The following is a 17771-nucleotide window of genomic DNA, read 5'->3' as shown; positions in this document are numbered from 1 at the left end:
TTGCAATATTAGGTCTGTTGACTGTTACTTTCAAATACTACTTTTGACCATGTTTTACTTGGATGAATATTAAATGTGGCTATGTGGAGAAATTAAATTAGTTGGAGAAAAAAAACCTAACCCATCATCTTCAAAGCTGCATTCTTAAAAAGAGAAGCCTAAGCTTTGATACAGGCACATAAATGGAAACTGATCACAGAACAAGAATTATGAGGCTCCCAATACAGAAAAATCAGAACCTTGGGGAGGGGATGGTTTGAGAATTTAAACATCCTGATGAGTTTACATAGTTTCCAAACATATGCAAAGGTAAGAGTTTTCTATTAATCTGTCTTCTAAGATGGTGGAAACTCTGCATTTCCCACTTGCAATTGCTTGCAATGCTTTTTATCACTATTACTATCAATATTTATTTTCCCTTTTTATACAGCTCTGAGAGGAAACAGCAGTTACTCTAGAGTATCAAAACTGTTCATCCACAGAATACAGGGCACAGTTCAGAGTACTGGGTTGAAAGACTGAAATTGTCGCAGCTCTGATCACCCTCTAGTATCTGTGTGCATTTCAAAAAGACCATTTTCAATTTGTCTTCTGAAATAAGGGGTTAACAGAACAATATTTCCATTCAGTTTCTGGAGCTTTCATTATGCCTTCAATTATTATAGTGCCGTCTTCTCATAGGAATTTCATCATGTATTCAAATTGGTGAGCAGAGTCATTTAGCAGCCACAACAAATTGAGCTCAGCGGGCTTTATTTCAAAACCTGCAATGATGTCAAGTGGTCAGTCCTTCATTTTTAATTTCTGAGTATAAGAGATGCAAATTGCACGGGCTCTCATTCTAACAGCCAGTCATGGCAAATAATTAAAATTACATTCTAAAATATTCTTAACTATGGGTAAACAACATTATCAAGATGGGGATGGAACAGTTTGGATCACAAAAATATATATATTGTATTATATTAAAAAAACCAAACAAATCTTCATTGATCACAATCACCTATTCCTAATCAGAAAAGTAGATACCAGAGTTTGTACCTTGAGCCAATGTAGAGAAGTTCAATAATTGTATGAATTACTTTTTTTCCTCTATCTTTCTACATCTACAAGCTTGAAAAGATCAATTAATCTGCTTCATAACAAGCTCCGTTTATCCAGATTTTAGACACTGCTTAATGGTGGAACACAATGTCCTGCTATACAGAGCATATCCTGACACCCACCAGACAGGAACCTGTGGCTCCCTGTGCTGTGCAGTGCCAGTGGTCACCGAGAACATGACATACCAACTACCAAATGATAATCAGTCTAATTGGGGCCTGATAATTCTCCACAGTCTTGTGGTCCTAACCTCCCTGTTTTGATCAGCGAATGCTGGAGCCTCATCAGCAACGGAAAGCGGGCTGCTGGGAGCGGAGGGCACGCTGGCACGCTCTCGCACCTGGAGGACACAACTGGCTCATCGGCAATTCCCAACTAGCCTTGCAAAAACTTAATTACTTTTTCAGGTCTTCAGCCAACAGTCTCTTTTCCAAGGGTCTTATTTAGTAATGCCAAACACTTTATTTTAGGCTCCTTTAACTATTGACTGTTTTCTTTTTATTTGGTACTACCAAACAACCTCCTCTGACATATCTTTGAAACCTAATAAACTGTTTATACAGCAGAAGTGAAGCTGACACTCCTTCCTCTACTTAATTGGAAAGAAAACCCCAATCATTATAAATAAAGCTCCTGCTTCAAAATGCAGATACAAAACAATGCTAGAATATGCTGCATAAGAGTTCAAAACATACAAGCTTCTTAATATTTGCTTCCCAAGACAGCCTGGTCAGCAAAATTTAAACCACGATACCTACACTAGGAAAACAAACATAGAAAAGAGAGGTTGACATGCAAACAAACCCAATTCACTTTAAAATATGAACAGTCATGAATATCAACAGAAATTTTATTAATTTCTCTGTGTTGCACAACCATATTCTGAGCCTGAAATGCATCTTGCCCTACAGGAAGCCATTTCTAAGTCCTAATGAGCTGTAAACACTTGTTTCTACTGCCAGTGTGCCAAACTGTTGCCCCATAGTGCCTTATGGTTGTTCTCACTTTGACAGAATAGCTCGAGGAACATACTGATTTTAAAAGCCAGATATATTTTTCCATTTCCGCACAGGAAGCTCTTCTGTGACACAAATTGAGATGATTTGGTGGATGTAAAATCCAGTGGAATGCAAAGGGCCAGCTGGTTTCACATGGGGATTCTGTGGAAGGCAAGAGTGGTTAATCCTCAACCAGACCACACCTGCAGCCTTATTCACATTTACTGTTGCAGCAGTATTTACTTAAGTTAGAAGGTTACACATCACTGGCTGAACTGAAAGATGTCAGTTAATGAGCTTTGAATTTCCTCTGTAGTGGTTTATTCCTGGAGTAATTAGAAAGAATTTACTCACTATGCACTGCCAAATAAATTACAATAGAACCTGCTTATCTCTACCCAGTTGTCTTTTCCATTCAAAAACCAGTCCTCAAACTCCAGGCTACTATTTCACAGTGTTCTAGTTAACTAGAAAATGATTACTGAACAACAGCTAACTCCTTTTTTTCCTTCTGGAGTGCACAACGCAACTTCCTGCAGCAGACACCCTTATAGCATCAGCCTCCTCCCCCATGTTACATTAGAGACAAACACTAACATTTGGGAGTCAGTCACCCCACACCTCTTCACCAACAACATATCTTCAAAAAATATCTTAATGAAGAAACAGACATTTTTCTTTCTTCTGCGCTGCCACCTGGCGAAGGTTCAGCCACCCAACCTCCTCACTACTGCCAGGACCCTGAAAAGTGCTGCATAACACACCTAATTCACGTGACGTCAACACAAAACTCAATCCTGCCTTCACGCTGGATAGATTACAAGTGATAGAAAGAATTTCAATAGGTTGCCCAGGGGAAGCAGAATATTTATTGCAACAATGCTCCAATTTCTAAATAGTCCGGACTAAGGTGGTTGTCACCACAGTAAGATTACACTGCTGGTTCACTGCTACCCCAGCAGATGGCGAGGACTTGTAAATGCAGAATGCACAGCCACTTTGCTGTTCTAACAAATTGAAACTGCAGTCTTGAAAAGTTAATTCACCCAACAGCTATAATAACAGAAATGTGAAGTTTAGAGCTTTGATAAATACAATGTACACATATTTATTTTTTTATAGGCACTTATGCCATCTTCTGAGCAATGTAGAGAAATCTTTGAAAATCTTTGAAAAAGATTTTGGATTTCGTTTTTATACATAATTTAGATCTCCAGTCATAGTTCATATATCATTCTGATATTAAGTCATTATAGCTGCAAACGTCTTCAAGTTCTGGCATGGCACTCAAAAGTGCCACAGAAGACTTCCAAGAAAACCATGAAATGGATTGTAAACAACTAATTAAGTATGAGAGCCAGCCTTGCATGGAAGAGTTCTGTTTGCATGTTACATTATCACAGCGCTATTGGAATAATTTTCTTGGGAATAAGGTAAGAGTTCACTCCCTTGCCCAAATCCTGACAATATCAAAAGACAATAATGCTAAGTGACACACTTCGGACCTCATCTCTTACTGTCTTCGTGTCGTAAACAGCTTATCTATGGCCTTTATTCCACAAATTGCTGTTCCACAGCCAGAACCATTGTAATATACTCACTGACTGATTGGTGTTAACTAAGGATGATTTATGATTCATAGACTACAGCTATTTTTCTCACCATTACTGCATCTCTTGCACTGTGTGCATATCATACAACAACAGCTGAAATGTTTTGTTGTCTGTATGGATTTAGACTGACACTCCTGGTGAAACAGACAATTATTACCCCCATTTTACAGAAGCAGCAGAAGGATGGTGAGCCCCATCTGGGCTTTTTTTCTATTTGATTTTAGTTTTTTTTAAAGGCATTTGGATGCCTGTCTGCTCCACAATACAATACTAAAGCACTTCATTAAACGAACCTATTTTCACAAGCAAGTTTAAACCAGCCTGAATCAAGGCAGATGTTCCTTAAGTAGCATGGTCTTGTAAATGGAATTTATGCCTCAGTGCACTAAACAGATCCATAGTTTGAAGTATGGGCTATGGCAGCATCAGAGGTCACCCAGGAGGCTCCCAGCAGCCGGGGAAGGGAACCACAGCTCCAGAGCCTGTACTCAACCTGTTGACACAGCCTCCCTCTTGCCCAGTCCCCACCCATTACACTCTCAGGTCCTTCTTTATCCACTCTTCTTTCTCACTCCCTCCTCCTCCAAAACCACCCACTTCACTTCCAAATATCTACAGCCCTTGGTAAACCTTCTGACAAATTATATCAGAACAATCCTCACTTAACTCCTTATCATACCTTTTCCTCACCATTGGTCTTTCTGCAGCCCAGAAGTGCTATGGAACTTCTGGCACTTCTTTGTGTTAGTACAGCACCTCTAAAATGTATCACTGATCCACTTTGGGGTTTCTTGGGTTACTATGGAGATAGAAGTAACAGCAAAATGATTGAGGATGAAAAAGTCTAATAAGAAAAAATACACATCTATAAAAATTACATCATCCTGTCTAGGCCCTTTGAACTCAATGCAATAACTGATTGGGGTTATGTTTCTTCATTGGCTTATTTAATGAGGAAGGAAATAAAAATTTTTCTCCCTCATACGCATGACAACACTCTATTGAACATCCAAACTGAAACTCTACTGAGGTAGAAAATGGGGATAAGAAGAAAGCTTTAAGATTGCGTATATAGTGAGGGAGGTTTATTAAGATTTAGAGATAAATTGCCTGGAAGTTTGCAGAGGTATGCTATGGAACCATACAAGTATCCAATTAGCATGTTAAAAACTGTTAATATTGATTGATACTACTATTTGGGTCTGATGTAAAACCTGCACAGCTTTGCCAGTCTTTCTGGATTGTAAATATCTGTTCTTGTTAGATACATTAGTCTACTGGCACAAGGTTTTCTTTAGCTGCTGTTCTTGCTTTGTTCTTCATATCCTCCCTCTGTTTCAATTCTGAAACTTTTCTCCTTCACTACCTGGCAGAATTAATCCCAAGAGAAGAGATTAAGCTGTATCACCACAAGGCCTTGTAACGTCTTCTCTGTGATAATCCAATGACCACATTCCCTGCAGTTGAGCTCTATCACCAAGCGCAGCCTAAACCCAGAGCAGCAGACGGCTGAACAGCAACTCCTGCTTCGCATTCCAGTGTACAGGGGAGGCCAAAATAGTGGAACACGGTGGTTCACAGAGGGCTTGAGGGAAACACACCAGGACTTTTCTCATATACTCTCACTGGTTCATAACTCTTGCCAAGATAGTGCAATGACCATCATGTAGAGGTTCCGCTGTGCAAAGTGGGTGACCATGTCAATGGCAAGCTGAGCATCTCTGGTTACCCACTGCTGAAAGAAGGAACAATCCCCTGGTGTTTCTACATTACCTACATTAATTCTACATTACCTAAATTTACTGGGTGAATTTAGCTGCGAACATGAATGGCATGTACTTAAGTGCTGTGCCGCTCTTCACTACTGCAGAGCAATACCACAAAAAAGCTTAGGAGAGGAAGTGATAATGAAGATCACATTCAAATGAAACTTTAAGAGTCAGTAACCATAAGGATATAAACTACCTGGTTGGAACTTCTCCAGACACAGAAGACATCAAGAAGTACCAGGGGATACTTAACATGCATGACATTGTCTAAAGAAAGACAATTTTTCCTCAAGATCCCTTAAACATAACACAGCTGAAGTGACAGAAATTATCTAACAATCCCTTAAACATAGATGGTTATGTTATCACTTCAAATATGTTAACACTAACAATCTTCTAAAGACACATATGGATAGATATTTACATACATATTTGATCCATTACATCTTATATTTTTATAATGTTAATTTTCTTTTGATATCATAACTTCTCTTGAGGTGTCAGAAATGCAGATTTATCCCCAAACCCCTTTTTAAAAATATATTATAACATGAAAAGATATTTTCAATGGAAACCATACGTCCATTCACTTGGAAAAGTCAAAATATCTCCTCTAAATCTTCTCACTTTTCTTCTTGACAGCAATTATTCTGTATATTTTATTAAAGTTAGACATGTAAGCCACTTTCAATAACTCTACATAAGGCACAAGGGGAAATATGCAAAAGTTTCATCACTAGAAATAGAAACAAACCTCAACAAATTTCAAAAGGCAAAAAAAAAAGAGAGTGTGACTGCTATAATAGCTATACATACATTCACCTATTAAATGTGCATATGCAAAATAGATATACAACATGCCTACCTCAATAACTCTTTTAGATTTTTTTTCCCCCCAAAACAGGCACATCTAAACTATATGTGAATACTCTGGCTCAGATCCATGGATAGTATTCATGCTATGTATTCAGAAGGGAAATTATCCCCAAATAAAAATACAGGCATGAGTACTCCTCATTGAAAACACAGTGAAGTTGTTTCATTAACTCTGTTTCACATTTTTTTCACAGCTTCTGGATAAACTAAACCAGCATGTGTGTACCTGTAAAGCTTGGTAGAGCTGACAGAGCTCCCCAGCCCCAGTGCACACACCTGGGGCACTCGGAGCTGCCCCTCAGCGCTGTCCTGCCCAGAGACCAGCACCCACACCCAGCTCAGCTCTCAAAGCTCTTGCTCAACCTCCAGGGCTTTGCTATCAGCAGCGTTCAGGTAAGTAAAAATTTTCCATGGAAATGACAAGATTTCCTAAAGCAAGAGAGCCTGCAATAGAAAATCCATGCCATTCAAAGAAGGAAAACCACTATGCTTGTGTCTAAACCAGACTTGTGTGAGAAACATGATTTACACCTGTGTGTAGAACCAGCTACTCAGCTGCATTTGCTGGTGGATATGGTATAATTTCATCATCTATTTCACAAATACTCACAAAATTATTTTGCATGTAAATATTCATGAGGTGTAAATTAGTGGTTTCACAGCTCTCCTCCCTTTCTTTTCCTCCTACAAGCTGTTACAATAAAACCTCACTTCAAAGAACTCCAGGTAAACACACACAAGGTCTCTCCCTTGATCTACGCTCACATGTATCACCTCTCCAGATTATTTAAGATACTGATAATTCAAATGTTTCTGATGTCTCTGAAGCATGACACACACACGTTGGTATTGATTTTCAGCTAGAGAAAGTAGTTGAAAATCCCAGAACATGTTCAAAAAAGGTTGAGAGATTAACACAGTGGCCGGTTCAAAATGTGCAGAGTTAACAAAGGTATCACATTTAGCAGGTCCTTCTTGAAAAAGCGTTTTTCAACAGTGTGAACTTCAGTATAATGTGTGGGAACAAAATGTCACGATCTCCAGAGGAGAAGAAAAAACAAAATACACCAAAGTAAAAAGCTGTGTGTATAGATGATTCCAAGTATCTACTCACATGGAGAACATATACAAAACATCCTCATCACAAAGACATTGCATATGCTTTCTATGAATGCTGGTAAATTCTAAGCAGAAGAAGAAAACAAAAACAAACCAAAAATCAAACACACACCCAGATTCTTTTTTAAATGTAAAAAGACAGTCTTTTCATCCCAGACTCTTGCACGAATAATATTTGAGTATCTAAGTATCTAATAAATAAATAAATAAATAAATTCCTCTCATTTGCTTATACACAGCAAAGACAGCCCCTACAGAGCCTCATTCACCCTGGGGAAGGTCAGAGCTGCAGAGGCTGGGGGGCAGCACTGAAGGAAACCTCCCATTGATGCGGCTGCCTCAGACCCCGAGGTGTTCTAGGCAGTTACTTTATTTTGGTTTATAAGCAGCAGGAGAAAAGCAGCAGCCATGGAACTTTTGCCTCTTTTCCTTTCTTCTCTTCTTCAACATTTGTTTTCTCCATCATCTAACGCCATTGCTGCAGGTAAGTTAAACATCTACACCAGCTCCAGGCAGACGGACAGAATCGCTTTAACAATTCTGCTAAAAACTCCCATCTGTCTGATTCGCTTTCAGGGAAGAAGAGACTTAAGTTTTCTCTCCTACAAATACAGACAACACTATAGTTCCATGTTCAAACAATTTCCCCCCAGTTCTGGACCAAATGCATGCATAAACAAATCCAATTTGCTGTACTGCTTTATTCCACTAGCTTTACCAGTGGAGCTAAGTAGAAATGTCATCAACATTGGAGTGATTGTTGGGTATTATTTATTTGATACAAAATGAGCACTGAATGAACTGGCAAATTAATCAGCAAATGATATTATTACCTAGACTAGATTTAAGCTACTCCATGTGAAACTGTAGCTTATTGTTACACAACTTGGATCACTGGCTACATGTACAAAGCCTACAGATGTACAAAGCATCAGGAATGGTCTTCATAAAAATAAGATTAGCAGATAATAGGAAGAAGTTGCATGCTGGAGACATTGCTGGCGTCTCATATTAAAGTCAGGAATTGTTATGAAATTGAGCTGAAATGTGTTATAACATGGAGGAAAAGGTGAACAGCAATAAATATCATCTATTAGAGTACTCTGTTATCGACATTTTGTAAAATTAGAAATCATGAGATTGTTGCCTTCCATAAATTTAACTAGGAACAGGATCACCTAAGAGCATTCTGAGAGAAGGCAACCCACTGGAAGCACAGTGAGTGGAGTGAGCATTTTCTCACTGAACTTTAAACCACTCTCTGCAAATTCATTCTTTCCCTCTTCGAAAAGAGAGTTAGGAACATGCACTTCAGTGACATGCGTAAGCAGCACATTCTTTCAGCCCTGTGTGTTTGGGCAATGCCCAAGACAGATGGCACAGAAGGATGAACATCCCGAGCAGTGTGGAGCTGCGGGACTGAGCCGTCACACAAAGGCTCGGCAGGAACCACTGGGTACCCAGCTCCCGGTGCTGCTCTGTCTTCTCCCAGCGCTCTGACTGCAGGAGCAGCCCTTCATAGTTGGTCATTAAAACTGGCACCCTCTGTTGCACACAAAGCAAAGCGACAGTCAAGCTTCCATAGTCGAGCTCAACTTCTCTGTTATTTTATTGATTTATAGATAGGCAAATATGTAAAGCACTGTTCATTGCATTTTTGATCTGTTAAACCACAACACTGGATAGGGTTCCTAATTGCTCAATTATTAAACATGTTTTATGTCTGTTCCTATCAATAGGATACCTAAGAAAACATGGATATCTACACAAAAGACTTCATTATTCAAATGCATATTCTGAATACTTTTCCAGCATCTATAATTTCTTTATTTGCAGCATTCTGTATGAGACATTTCCAGTACTCAAATGTTGTGATTCATCTTTGTTCATGTATTCCCAATAGAACCATCATAATTTATTATAAGTAACTCTGAATGGCAGATTTCTGAGACAAACATATGATTTATGATTTAGCTTTAAAAAGACCTCTTACATTTAACATTCAAAGTACTGTCAAACATTCTTATAAGTCAACATATATTCTGTATGAATATAGCAAGAGATGAAAAGGGTAAAAATAAGTCAGGTTTTGTTTTGGACAAGTTGCAATCACTCCCTTAGAGTTTCTGAGTTCCATAATTGCAATAAATACTAAGAGTTTGTTTGAAGGCAGTGAGAGGTATGAGGGGTTCATTATTCTTGGAGTGCACATTCATTTTTTCCTACAAAACAATCCTGTGCAACAAATCAAGATGTTCTCCATAGAACACGTTCTTGCTCTCCTAAAGTGATTTAATTGGCATTGCTTGAGCTTTGTGCTAAAATGGCTGACAACTAAACATACCAAGGCATGCCTTTAATTTGGGGCAGGATTATTCATCCAGTTATGAGGCAACTGTTTTGTGTCCACATGTCATCCTCACCACCAGCTGCTTTACCCACAGAAGACTCAGAGCCACAAACACAAGTGTTTCACTCGAATCACACTGTTGATCCAATGAACAAAATTAAATCAATATCCTTACAAGCAAAATTGGCTCAGTAAAATTTGCAGCTCCATTACATATTTTATCTTTATATATATATATATATATATATATATTCTGATAGGACACTGAACCTAAACCTCCTCCCATACCAGAAATATGTGAAAAAATGTTTCCATTCATGAACTTTATATTTGGCACTGTTTTCCTTTTCATGTGATGAATAGCTTCATCTATCACAATTAACTCTTTCTTTCTTCTCATACAGAATATACCACCATATTTATATCCATAAGCTATGTGTAGATGACTATACGATCATATATATTTCCATATACTCATAAACACACATACAGGAGAGAATTACAAATTAGTTTCCTGTACATTATTCTGATGATATTCACTGATGACTACATACTAGATTGTGGCCCTATTTAAATAGTTTCTCAAACAAAAGGGTGATTTGGGAAAGCTCCAGTCTAACTCTAGCCTTTTCTTGATACCATCAGAACTTGGCCCTTCTTTTAGGACAAACTAAAGAGCGTTCTCCCCTAAATTGTAAGGGATTCTGCAGAAAATTAGCTTCAAAGGAGACAGGAGGCTTTTGTGTCAGAGTTGGAAGCTTATGAAAAATAAACTACAGAAAAAACATTTTTAATAGACATGCTTAATGTTTTTATTGGCGAGAACACTGAAGTGGCTGCCAATTCAAGTTGGCATCCAAATTGTCAAACATAATTGCTTGTATATGTAACATAATAAAAATCTTCATTGTATAAGTCTTAAGAACACTAAGTAACACAACACTGGCTCTTACAGCATTAAAAACAAATAATAGACTTGTGTCAAGTTATTGTAGTTATAGAAATGCAGAAAACCCATTAGATTCCATCAAAGACAGACAAATTGTTAAATGGTTTTTGCTGCTTTGATCTGCACAAAAGATACAAATCATTCCTTGGGAACATTTTCAATTCAAACTTGTCTCCTTAAAATATGCTTTTCAAACTGTGCATTAAAATAAAAGCCATAGTCAAATGCAAACACTCAACTAATAATTTCTGCATGTTGATAATTGTATTAATCGAGTAGCAATCTGTGCATCTGTGATATTATTGTGACCTGTTCAGCTGAAAGCAAGTTCTAATAGGCACTCTGAAAGTTCAAGTGTCATTGACATGAGTGCAAGAATGTTCTATTTACAAAGAAACGTGTTCAGCTGGTAAACAGGAAAAAAAGAATTCAAGATAATCTGGAAGATGAAGCGAACAAACTGGCATCAAATGAGGCATAATAAAAAAATAGAGTAGCAAAACCAATTTCAATGGCTCTCCCGCTGCCACAACCAGTCCAACATGAAAGTTTAATTTCTTTCCTTAAGCAGAGCACATTCCCTTCAAATGTTTTTATTCTAACCTGAGCACATGTGGAAGCTTACCTAGGGCAGATTATATTTCCACAGGAAAACTCAGACAGGCAAAACGAAAACCAAAACCCTCCCACAAATATTTTGGAAAAACAAACAAACTAACTAACTAACTAACCACACACACACAAAACCCCTGAAAGGTAATGTCAATGTTTATGGAAAATAACTAAGTGAAGAATAATGTAAGGAAGTGAAGATAAGTGAAATATAAGTTTTACCCAGGCAAGATCCCCTTTCATAACCTCAGGAAAAGGGAGCATGAGGAAACTTTTGTAATAAGACATGGATGGCATCCTGACTCCCGTTAATTACCCACAGATTAGAAATCAATGCAAAAAACAGTAGGTAATAAACAAAAGAGGATTTTATTCTTAAATGAAAGAAACAAACTGCTGAAGAAGCAGTCAGAAGTAAAAGGCTAGTCTCATACTTCATGTTTTGAAAATACAGCCTTATTTAAGTATTTCATTTATGCAGAATAAGAAGCTCAAGATTTATTTTCTGAAAAGTTAATATCAATGTCAGTTTTTACATCTAAGTAGTAATCAGAATAATCCATTCATCATAAAAACAAATTATGTCCTCCTAGCATACAGGAGCTGTGATATAATTTTGAAAAGGAATATTTTATCTGACATTAAGTGCCACACAACACTCAGGTGTCCTAAATAGCCTATGAAGGGGAAGAGAGCATGAGACTCAGACCACCCAACATTTAAGAACGTACCCTGGGTTGCTGGGGAAGCTGGTTCCTGTCACTGCATGGGCAGCAAAGCCAGGAGAGTCACACCAGCCCAGCAACCAGCGCAAGAACTCATTTCAGCTGGACTGTCTCAACTCCTTTTCCTTTGCTACGGTAAAGACACTAAGAAATGATCGACATCAATAAATAATCAGGTAAATAAAAAGAGTTACAGAATTACATGCTCATAGAAGCAGCAGACACGCCTGCTAATTAAAAACTAAACTAGAGACAAGGGTGCTACTTATTCACGAAACGGTGTCCCCCTCTATGAGCTTCTCATTTACATCCTAATCTGGTACCATCTTCCACATAGAGGAGCAAATTTGGAAACATAAATTAAGGAAGAATTCAAGGAACAGATGCGACAAGCAGCATGAAGAAGCAGCAGAGGCAACAGCAGCAGGTACTGACACAAGCAAACTATAGGCATAACTAGATAGTTCTGAGCTGGCTGCTGGATGCTACTTAGATATTTTCCGTCAGTAATTTAGTTCAAGTTTCACAGCAATCAGTTTAAATACATTAGTTGATACTCCCAGAATTTGAAAATCACCTCCAAGTTGCAATTGTTAACATTCCCTTTAAATTTCCTTAACCAAATCTTCCATTAGAAATTGTTGATATAGCTGTAAACTTGCATTCTGAGGACACACTAAATAAGACACTATTGCTCCAGTGTCAAGACTGAAAAAAACCACAGGTAGGATGCGTTGACAGTGATTAAAACCAGGAACTCTAAGAATGATGAGCAGACATGCTCTGGGCCTCTTTTGCATTTAGGAGGTAGACTTGTCTCCAGACTGTCCCTCCAGCAATCATGAACAGGAGCCAGTCCTTAGCAGTACAGACAGAGACACAACCCCTCCAAGAATTGGTACCGTTATCAGTTTATGACTTGCTTATACGTATTACCATTATTCTTAGAAAGAGCTTATCTTCACTCTCCCCTGGGCCAGCTATTATCATCAAATTTTAACAGCTCAGCTCATCTCCAGTGTCTGGATCTGATTTCCTCTTCCTTGAACTGCTACTATCTTCCCTCCAAAGGAGAGCGGGGAAAAAAGAAGAAAATCAAATCAGTGTCAGATGCAAGCTTCAAGCAGGTTTTCACAGTACCCCAGTGGTCAAATTGGACAGGAGAAGGCATCCTGCTGGAAGATTGGAGGACTCAGACAGATAGGGGATCGGAATCTCCAGCCAAGGTACCACTCTCTGCGCTGGGTAGATGAGCTGAGTTTGAAACCTCCAGGGCTGTTTTCATTTACATTTGCACACTGTGAAAATTATCTCACTTTTTAAAAATACTTATGATGATAACTGAAAGAAGTTTCAAAACCCTTCCCTAACCCCTAGTGCCCAAACTCCAATGAAAGGCCTTGGCAGAGCCATTCTGCCTCCCAGCGCCGGCCCCTCTCCACGGGCACGCTGGGCCCATCACTGTTGCTTCAAACAATAGGAGAAACATTCACGTCCCTTACCTGGCCTACCCAGACATATGTCAAAACCCTAAGACTTTCTTGGTGCCAGGCCTTACCCAAATGCCGCCTTAGCTGGGCTCCTTTATCCCCAGTAATGTAACTATTCTCCTTAAGTTTTACAGTTTAAATGTTGCACAAAGATACCTTATTCTCTTAACATTAATAACTTCTACTCGTAACCTGTATTTATTGTACTTTCCATATTAATTGGCCCTGGTGATTTGTGTGTTCTAGTTTTGAATGTAACCTAAGAACCTTTACGAATAAAATAACTCTAAAGCTTTAAATCATATTTAAAACCATAAAACCTACCAATAGACATTCACCAGGAATGGTAGCTTTCTCTAAACTGGCCATAGTAATGAACCTCATCTCCTCTAAATGCTTCTTTGCCCCAAAGCTGACCAAGCTCAAGAAGGTGATTTCCATGTAGTCAGTTGAATTCCAGCCCATATTCAAAAACAATTTCAAGAGCAATACTCCAGATGACTTCACCACAAAACTGCAGAATAGAGCAGTAGAAAAAGATGTTTCTACACATACTGGGAAAAGAGGTGAGAGCTACATGAAGTTTCAGGAAACACCGTGTCATTTCTTAGAACTGCTCAGCTAAACAAGTGGGAAAAGCAGTCGCTTCCATGGGCTGGTTGCTCAGCTGACAGCAGGACTAGGACTATGCCCTTGGCTTCAGCACAGCACGTTTCTCACAGAAACTCTTTTTGTGGCAAGTTTTATAGATTTCAACACTATGCAAAATACTTCAAGTCTGTTTTCCCTTTGCTCAGCAGAAACAACAGTACGTTCCAACTAAAGTAAGAGATAGTACACAATATCTAGTTGAAGTTGTAACTTCACATTTTGCATTAGGAGAACATGACATCTTTACCACCAGTTAAATACGCAGGTCATATGTTTTAAATGAAATAAACACGTGAAAAGCTGAAAGAAAAAGGATGGTGTTTACCCCAATTAATATCCATGCAGTACACAAGGAAAGGGGATGTGTGCAGAGAAGCGCGAGGCACATCCTGCTACGAAGTTTTAGGTCCTTAGAAGCAAGTAAAGAAGCAGCAGGCTGTTCTCCAGCAGGCAGCCACTGACCTGGCAAGTACCCCCCTTTACTTTGCTGTTAGATAATACACTAGAGAACTGTGGATAGAAGACACACAGAAAATCAATATTTTAACCGGAACAGACAAAGAAATAATGACAATTATCTCAGACACTTAGCAGAATTGAAAAGACAAGGAAATGAAAGGGAAAAAGAAAATTCAAAACTATCATGCAGTGCACCTCTGGATAACTAAGCATTTAAGTGCTATCTTGATGAAGAGAAACTTCATTAATCTTTTCTGACAAGTTACTTGCGAGAAACAAAACAAAATTATGGCAATATTTCTGCTGCTAAAGGAAACTTCCATGAACAGAAATGGCTGCAACTGAACAAATAGGGTAAAACCCAACAAGAACACAACAAAATTGCTTTAAGCAATGGTAATCATAAATTTATCTCCTGCAACATTATTTTCTCCCCCAGTGCTAAGCTTTATGGGGCATATTATCAAATAGAGCATTGTAATGCCATTGACCCTTGCAGAGCTGATGTGAGACTGCAGAGTGTCTGCCTCTCAATTTGTGTCTGTTTTTTCTTTTAAAAAAACCTTCTCCTCCCCCATAATTCAAGTGTTTTTCCAACATTGGAAAAGAGTTTTCATTTTTTTCCAACCAGAAGTTTCCTTTTGTTCTGGAAGGATTATTTTACCTTTCCCCTTAGTCTTCCCTTAGGGCAGTATCTCCAAGCTGGAGCTGTGATAGCTGTGGGGGGGACAGGAGGAGACCTTGCAGCTGGCAGTTTGTGGAAGACACCGCCTCTCAATCTTCCACCGCCTCCATAAAAGAGATGAGATGCTTTTAAGACAAACCATTCAGTCTGCTCTGAACACCTGGGCCTCTCCTTGAACTTGCCACCAGTGGGAAAGGAGCAATGAATGGCGTAGGGAATAAGACAACATGGGTCAGTAAACAAGGCCAAAGCCAGTTTCATGTCCTCTCCTCCTGTGCCAAGGAAACAAACTGACTGTAAAATACTGTCATTCTTGCCTTACAGCTAATGTCCCCATCCCCATCAGAAAGCCCCTGGCTGCCTCGCCAGAGGGAGGGGAGCTGGAGGAGACAGGAAAGCATCGAGACCTGCACAGAGGGGAGAGGAGCCGAGACACTGTCAGAAAGGAGCCCTTTTCCAGGTTTTTGATGCATTGGAAACAAGTGTAGAGGTGATTTCTCATTGTGACTGTTGCAGTGAGAGTATTCTTCCATTCTGAGAAGCCTTCTCAGCATCCATCCACCTCATTTTTATGAAATGGACCTTTCTCCCACAGCATGCACCTTACAATGTAAATTTATTATCCGCAGCCCATAAGAAGGTGACAGGATTATTCTATTCTGGAAAGGTGACACTATGTCAACATCCTTTTTTCAGCCCCTCATTTGGTAACTACTGCATATGGAATGTATTTCTGTTCCTTTCCGCCACACGACCTCTAACAGCAGTAACCAGGAGCCGATTTTCTGCAGGAGCCATCTAATTCCCTCTCTCCATAAAAACAAGTTCTTTTTTGGGTCTCCAGATCCAACTTCTGTCTTAGGAGATAAACCAGATGTTTCAGAAGGCCACATCTGAGACACTATGTTGAAAATCCAGCTTTCCAACACTTGTCCTTCATGAATTCTAAAAGTGCATTTTACATTAGGGTTTTAAGCGCAATACCAATTTCAAATACGTAGCCCATATATTTTATACGCCATACCAAAATTCAAAAAAAAACTAGAGAGAAGGAGGATCTGGATTTTCTCTTAGATCAGGCAGAAAATAGTTACTGAGAGCTTTAGCAGAGAACTGGGGAAAAATAAAAAATAATTATTAATAATAATAACAAAATACTAGAGAAAAATTAGTTATGATTCAAGAAAAAAGATAAACATATACCTTCAGATTGAGACCCTGTATAATAACCACAGCCCACAGAGAGAGGAGCAAACAGCTGCAGGCACCCAGCACCCATCCATTGCTGCTTCCATACAACATCAACCTTTCAAGTCCTTTGTCAGCAGTGGGGTAGAACTGCAAACACACCTTCAGGCAGCAGTACCTGTGTCTCAAGTGAGAATACACTAAAAAAATAACCCAACCTTTTAATACACACAAGAGGATCTGAACAAAATACAGACTTCCCACCTTAAAAAGTACAGATTTTTATTTTCTATAAAACAAGGTCAACATCTTGTGCCTTGTTTTAGGAGAAAAAGAATCTAATTAGAAAATATTTTCTTACTGAATTAAGTACAAGGCAGGGCAGTTAATTTAATTGAATAAATGTAAAAATAGAGAGAGCTCTAAATATCAGATCTTTGTAACAACTGTGTTTACGTTCACCCCTCACATTAGCAGCTGGAAGACAAATCAATCACAAATTGAGAAACACTTCAGCAGGCTGACTCCAGGAAAGCGAGGGCAGTGGCACAAATACACATTACACGTTCTGCAAGGTTAAACTAATGTGAAGCAAATCCCTCAAGTTATGTAAATAAATTATAGCAATGTTGTCTGACAGCTTGTATTAAACAAGATTAATTCAGCAAGCATAATATATGTAGGGGATTCACTCCATCCCTGTATCCTGATGCATCTTGTGACACAGGAGGCAAGACTTTGCAGCCAGAGAAGCTCCTGCAGACGGAGCAGCTACAGCAGCAGGGCCCGCAGCAGCGCTGACACCCGTCCCAGCCCTGCACTGAGACCAGATCCTCTGCCACCCTCAAGCCTTTTTCTTAATCATTTTCTCTTACAGTCAGGACCTCGAACACAGCAAAACAAAGTTCCACCAGGAAAAAACAGCATAGGAACACCCCTCCATAATTAACACTGATATTTCCATTTTTCAGTAGCATCATAAAAAGTTTCCTAATTGAAGACAGTCTTGGGGAAAATTGATACAGTTCCACAATTCCATCTAACCCACCATTAAAGCATTCATCTTCTATCCTATTCTCCCCTTTCAGTTTGGCTTGGCTTCCAGCTCTCGCAAGTTTCATTCCCTGAATCTGCTTTCACACACACAAACAAAACGTATTTCTGTAGTAAAAGCAAAGAACCA

The sequence above is a fragment of the Nesoenas mayeri genome (assembly GCF_963082525.1).
Source record: "Nesoenas mayeri genome assembly, chromosome: 14".
NCBI classification, from domain to species: Eukaryota; Metazoa; Chordata; class Aves; order Columbiformes; family Columbidae; genus Nesoenas; species Nesoenas mayeri.
Note: the sequence above shows the minus strand (reverse complement) of the source record.